Here is a 7,058-nt window from a genome sequence, read left to right as displayed (position 1 = left end):
GCTTCACATAGTCTAATTCAGGCTGCCTTCCACATAGTAGGCATGAATATTCATGGGAATCTCTCGAATGTATACTTCCCTCAGGAAGCAAGGGAAAAAATTGCTCTCCTCTACACCATAGAAGCTCTTAACTACAATAGAAGGCACCCGCTCTGGATTGTTGGAAGGGATTTTAACATGATAACAAAATTGGAGGAAAAGATTGGAGGCAGAAACAGGCTGAACAGGAAAAAACCCACTTTAAAGACTTCATCCACAACGCATCCCTGATAGATTTACATTTTTGCAATGGCACTTTTACGTGGAGCAACCGAAGAGCAGGCAAGCATCAAATAGCCTCCAAGCTGGATCAGTTTCTAATCTCAGACAACTTGATTCACCTAGGGGGAGACTTCTCGGCAACCATTCTTCGACACTCAGGATCAGATCACTGGCTGGTTTCCCTTCAGTGGCAACGTCCTGGCAGCACCACAAGAAGACCTTTTTGCTTCGAGGAATTTTGGTTCACCCATCCCTCACTAAAAGATTTGGTTCACTCTACATGGACATCCTTCAGGCCTCCAGACGGCTCCAAGATGTACCAGTTCCAACAGAAACTCAAACATCTAAAGCTCCGCCTCAAGCGATGGAACAGAGAGACCTTTGGAACATCTTCAAGGCGCAACATGATCTTCAAAAAGCCCTGGAGGATCTGCAGCAAGAAATAAGTACAAGAGGCCACACAGAGAGAACCCTTGAGCAGGAGCAGCTCATCCACAATCAGCTTGAGGAGAGAAGAAAGCAGGAGGAGATATACTAGAAGCAAAAGTCCAGAATCAGATGGTTGAAAGAGGGAGAACGAAACACCAAATTCTTCCACAGAACCACTGTGCAACGTAGAATGTGCAATAATATCCCTTACATTCAAAAATCAGGAGGAGAAAGGGTGGAACAACATGAGGAAATTGAGAAGGTATTCCTCAATCACTTCAAGCAAGTCCATCAAGAGCCCGATATCAACATACGTCTTGCAATTGAAAGAATCATATGCAATGTGCCAAAATTAATGAAAGCAGAGCACAATGAACTCCTCCCCAGTCCAATTCAAATACAGGAAGTGGACGTAGCTATGGCTCAGCTTAAAGAATAAAAAGCTCCCGGCCCGGACGGTTTCACCACCACTTTCTTTCATAAGTTCTGGGAACTGATAAAGGTGGAAGTCTGGGAAGTGGTAGAGGAATCACGAGCGAATCACTGGTTGCTTCCCTCACTTAACTCCACCTTCATAGCCTTAATACCAAAAGAGGAGGACTCGATCAAACCAGACAAATTCAGGCCGATCGCACTCTGCAACGTAATATACAAAGTCATCTCTAAAGTCATTGCAAACAGGCTAAAGCCCCTCCTACCAATGCTCATTTCTCTGGAACAGTCAGGATATGTGGAGGGGAGACAGATTATGGACGACATCATCCTCTCGCATGAGATCATAAACACTCTCAAGTACTCAAGACAGGCAGGTATGCTCCTAAAACTTGATCTTTTCAAAGCATTTGATAAACTCAGCTGGGATTATGTACAACAAATGTTATCTGCTTTCGGATTTAGTCCCGCATGGATTCGCTGGGTTATGAGCCTAATCTACTCCACTAGCTTCTCCATTCTCGTGAATGGGATCCCCTCTCGACCCTTCTCCCCCTCCCGAGGTATCAGGCAAGGGGACCCCCTTTCCCCCTTCCTCTTTGTATTAGTGGCTGAAGGACTAGGTCGTCACATTAAAAATGCCCTTCACACTCATCAGCTTAGAGGTCTCTCCATTCATCAATTGTCTGCCATTTCCCATCAACAATTTGTTAATGACACTATGCTCTTTGGTTACCCCTCCTTTCAAGAAGCCTCCAGATTTAAAGCCGCGCTCAATGACTTTGCCGAAGCCTCTGGAACCAGCATCAATTGTTCCAAATCACAGATCTTCTTCTTTAATACCCCTCCGGTTGTCAAGTCTGCTATAATCTGCATTTTGGGGTTCCCTATTGCCACCCTTCCCTCCAAATACCTTGGAGCTCCCCTCACTATCTCCGCCATCAAGCACTCCTCATGGCGCAACCTTATTGAAAAGCTAGAATCCCGTCTCAACCAGTGGACGCACAGAGCTTTGAACTTAGTCAGCTGCACAGTGCTCATAAAGGCCGTTCTTCAAGCAATTCTGTTGTACTTATTCTCCATCCTGGCTGCACCAAAATGGGTCCTAAAAAGACTAAGGAACATTCAGAGAGGTTTCCTCTGGAGAAGCAATGCAACTAATCGCAAATGGGCACTAGTAAAGTGGAGCACAATATGCAAACCAAAAGCAAAAGGAGGCATTGGTCTAAGAGATCCCGAGCACAGCAATGCCATCATGGGAGCCAAAATATGGTGGCAATGGCTCACCAATCCAGGTAAACCATGGGTCACATTATGGATGGCAAAGTATGCCAATCATCGACCCCAGGAAGAACTCATCAGATTAAAGCCCAATTATAAAGGATCGCTAATTTGGAATGCAGCCAAAAAACACTATCAAATGATCCAACATCACAGTTTCTGGGAGGTAAGAAACGGTCACACCACTAGATTTTGGACAGACGCCTGGAATCAAATGCCTATTCTTAGCAATGTTCTGAACCTGACACGGGACATCATTAAGAAGGAGACACAACACGCTAAGATTAGGCAGTACTGGACCCAGGAAACTGAGAAGGGCTTCAGGATCTGGAAACCGAGTATCCAAGTACTCACAAATGAAGATCACCAAATTTCCATGGAGCTGGAAAGGGAACTCAACAAAAGGAAAATTAGGTACGACGAGAGTAGATACATTCTAAGGTGGGGATATCAACCGAAAGGAGCTTTCACCATGCCCGAGGCCTACAAAATCATCTGCAATGACTCTGTTCCCCAGGACCCAATCTGGAGTAAAATTTGGAGCTCTGGCTCCTGGCTCAAAATCTGTCACTTTCTCTGGTTGGTAGGACACCAGAGAATTCTAACCTGGGACAAGCTTAGAAGAAGAAACTTTCATGGCCCCTCCAACTCTTTCAACTGCAACGCCCATGAGGAAACTCTCTAACATCTGCTGGACTCTTGCCCCTTAGCAAATCAACTTTGGGAAAAGGAAAGCTTTCGGTGTCAAAGAAGATGCAGAATTGAGAATGAAATCACGAATTCTATACGTCAGTGGCAACAGGACCCTTACAAGAGTGAAATCCTCAATCATCTATGGAGACTAGTTCCCAGGCTAGTTCTATGGAGCATATGGAAGGAGTGAAATAAGCGCATTTTTAAAAATCAGTGCTCCTCGATAGACAACATTTGGAACCTGCTCTGCAGAAATATTCAAGAGACTCTTATGCTAAGACCCTGGAAGGAGGAGGACTGGCCTACGCTAGCCAATGAGAAAACCATTATGGACAACTGGCAAATACATTGTACTCAAGGCTCTCACAAGCCGGACCACTCTAAAACCAGCAATAAAAAACAGGACACATGGAAGCCCCCACCAAAGTATACATTCAAACTCAACTTTGATGGTGCCTCAAAAGGGAACCCCGGTCTCGCAGGCTTTGGAGGAATAATAAGGAATCATGAGGGTGTTCCCTTGATGCTGTATTTCTGAAACATTGGATGGGACACCAACAACTCAGCTGAGATAGAGGGTCTATGGCAGGGATTACTACTTGCTAGGGGACACAACTTTCACCCCCTGGAGGTGGAAGGAGATTCTCAGATCCTCATAAACATGGCCAAAAAAATCCTAAATGGATCTCAGGCCAGGAAAATATCCACCAGCTGGAGGCTTGAAGCAAGACTGGAGACCATAGAACGTGAGCTCCATAGCAATAGAGCAATCACCTTCACACACACAAGACGGGAGGGCAACAGGGTTGCAGACTTCATGGCCAATGTGGGAGTGGAGACTGACCACTCTCTAATCACAGGGCAGCTGAATACTATTTTAACACATGACAAAGCTCAAGAATGCTCTCGACTGGTCCAGAAAGACGCAGCTCCCCCGGATGCGGGTGCTAACTGAGATGGGACAGGAGTGGGAGGCTGGCCACATGCCGGCCAATGGCCATCACGTGGCAGCCGTAGACAATGCAGCTATTGGACGCAGCTGGTATAAGGTGAAGCTGCAGGGGTTAGTTAATGCTCAGCGAGTTAATTCGGCTCAGGCGAGGGCAGCAGTTATGGCGAGTGAGCTCCAACACAGGGCAGGTGAAGTCATAATGGATATCACAGTATATGATCAGAGAATGTTGGTGGTAATGCAGTTTCCTGGCCTCTCCGTCTCTGTCAGGATATCTTCTCCGTCTGTCTGGCTCATCCCTCAGTCGACTCTGGTTGCAGGGGGTCTGGATTGCCCCGTGGTTTGTTGGAATTTCTTTCCCTTGCCTCCTGTGAGAATGGTGAGACCTCGACAGCATCTGCTTAGCCGCCGAGGCACTTCCAGAGGGGGAATCTCTCGCAGTCATGAAGCGGACAATGTTGTCCATTGCTGCCACTGCAACATTGTTCACTCCACTGGAGCTAATCCCCTCCATTCCAGTCAATTGATGGATGCAGGGGCTTCGAGCTCGACTGCCTTGCCTGCCTTTGGCTCTGCTATCTTCAATTTCAGCAGTGCCATGAACAATCCGCGGATTAGTGCGCATGTCTCAGTCTTGTTCATCGAAAATGCCCAGGAAGATGAGGATTCCCTGGATGAACATGGGCAGAGGACGACTAATAATAAGATGCACGAAGCACAGGTTCCTGAAGCTAATAAGGAGCAGGAGGTTAAAGGTCTGGTCTCAGACCCGAAAAACGTAAAGCAACGCAAGCACGATCAGAGGACGGGAACCGGCGAGGAGGAAGACACCTTTCCCACCGCTGCTGAAGAGAAGCCTATGGTTGGTGCCGGGTAAAGGAAGTGCTAATGGATGATTGAAGACGCCCGAGCACAAGGTTCCTATGTCTCTTTGTTTGGTCTTCTGGTCTCTTTTGTTGTTTGTTTTTGACTCAGTCATAGCAACAATGCTTCTAGTCTCTTTCGTTTTCTGGTTTGTTGTCTCTGTTTCTGAAATTTTTTCAATGGTATGGGTAAGGTCAGTCTCCCCTGCGTGGGATGAAATGGTTGGTGCCCCTGCATGGGCGTGCTCTTATGGAAAGTCTCGCTCTTGTGTCTGGCGCCCCTGCGTGGGCTAGTTTCTTGGCTGCCTCAGCTGCTCTCGGGTGACATACCCAGAGTCTGATTCTCTCTTGTTTCACCATGATGTATTTTTTTGACTTCTGTACATAATATAATAGTTTAGTCTTTTATCGAGAAAAAAAATAAATTATTTTGTAAATTTAATAATTTTTGAAGTGGTCTTCTTCTTCATATTTTTTTTTGTAGTGAGGTTTTTATTGTTTTGCATATTTAAAGAAGAAGGTCGATATTTTGAATTTTCGATATTCTACATATTTATACATCGTTAGTTAATTTTTCAATCCACATGAAATAATTGTCTCTAAAAAAAATATTTTTTAACTATTGACATAAATATAGCCATTTTTAACATAAATATAACTAAAAAACTACACATTTTGATAATTTTTTGCTAGAAATGACATGTCAAAATCACAATTTTTGTAGAAAATTTTTAACTAAAAATGGTTAAATAATAGTTTTTTTTATGAATTTCATGTCAAAAAATAATAATAATCACTTTTTTTTCAAAAAATAATGATTAACTTAAAAATTCCAATGGATTATGGACTATGAGACCAACAGTGCTAAAGATCATGATGACAAATTTCAAAAGAAAGGAGTGTCACGGTGTCCACTTAGTCCTAATTCTAATGACTATGAGAGTAGCTGTGATGAAGAGCATGATGATGAATTTCAAAAAAATCGAGTGTCACAGTTTCCTCTTAGTACTAATTCTAAGGACTATGAGAGCAGCAATGATGATGAATTTCAAAATAATGGAGTGTCATGGTGTTCTCTTAGTCCTAATTCTAAGGACTATGAGAGCAACAATGATGAAGGACAGGATGATGCACTTAGTCCTAATTCTAATGACTATAAAGGTAGCAATGACAAAGGACAGAATGTAGCATTTTCAGTAAGTAAACAATCACATTTTCAATGTAGTCCTAATTCTATGGACTATGAGAGCAACGCTAACAATGCACACGAGGAAGAATATCCAATAAACATCGAGTCAAATTTTCCATTCTGTCAGAATTATAAGGACTATGACAGTAGCACTAAAGAAGGGGAAGATGAAGAATATCCTCCAAGTCAGTATTTGAAAAGCACAGCTGATCATAGCGTGGAAAACATTCCTCTTAATGATGATGAAAATCCTTATACAAATCATGATCCCATGATGGAGATGTTGCCAAGAAATATTGTATCAAGGAGTAGGAGCAGACCTTTTCATATCAATGCAAGATGTTCTAGTTATACAAGGGGTAGAGCAGAATATCTGACAAGAAGAAGTTCTATCAACGCTCTCATTTCAAGTGAATGTTGTCAAAAAGATTGCTTGAAACATATGGATTTCAAATTTTCATTAGAGAGTAGGAAGAGATATTTGTTAATGAATAAAAGCATGCAAAATTCATATTTAGTTGGGTGCATACAATCTACATTTTCAGGTTATGATTGTCATATTGGGTCTTTATTTATATGTAGAAAGGCTTTCAAGATGTTTCATTCGATTGGAAATTTTCGTCTCTCGAGAATTCAAGAAAATTTGGAAAAGGATCCCACATTTTATTCAGAAGTACGTAATAAAAGACAGTTTGGGACATTATCAAATACTGCCATGTCTGAAAGATTTCTTTTCAAAGCATGGAGAGTGTATGCCAAATAGAGAGACAATACATATTCTAGATAATTTTTCAAGACGAGAAATCTACAACTTATACAAAGAATATGCAGAAGGGGCTAAGGGACATGGCCGGTTTATTACATATCAATATTTTGTGAAGGTATGGAAGAAAGAATTCAACAATGTCCGTATTCCTAAGAAGACAAGGATGGGGATTTGCAGTACATGTGCTTCTCT

Source organism: Pinus tabuliformis, chromosome X (genome assembly GCF_031772625.1).
Source record: "Pinus tabuliformis cultivar Carrire ecotype Pingquan chromosome X, CPIR1, whole genome shotgun sequence".
Lineage (NCBI taxonomy): Eukaryota > Viridiplantae > Streptophyta > Pinopsida > Pinales > Pinaceae > Pinus > Pinus tabuliformis.
The sequence above is the reverse complement of the archived record's forward strand: the minus strand, read 5'-3'. Positions refer to the sequence as shown.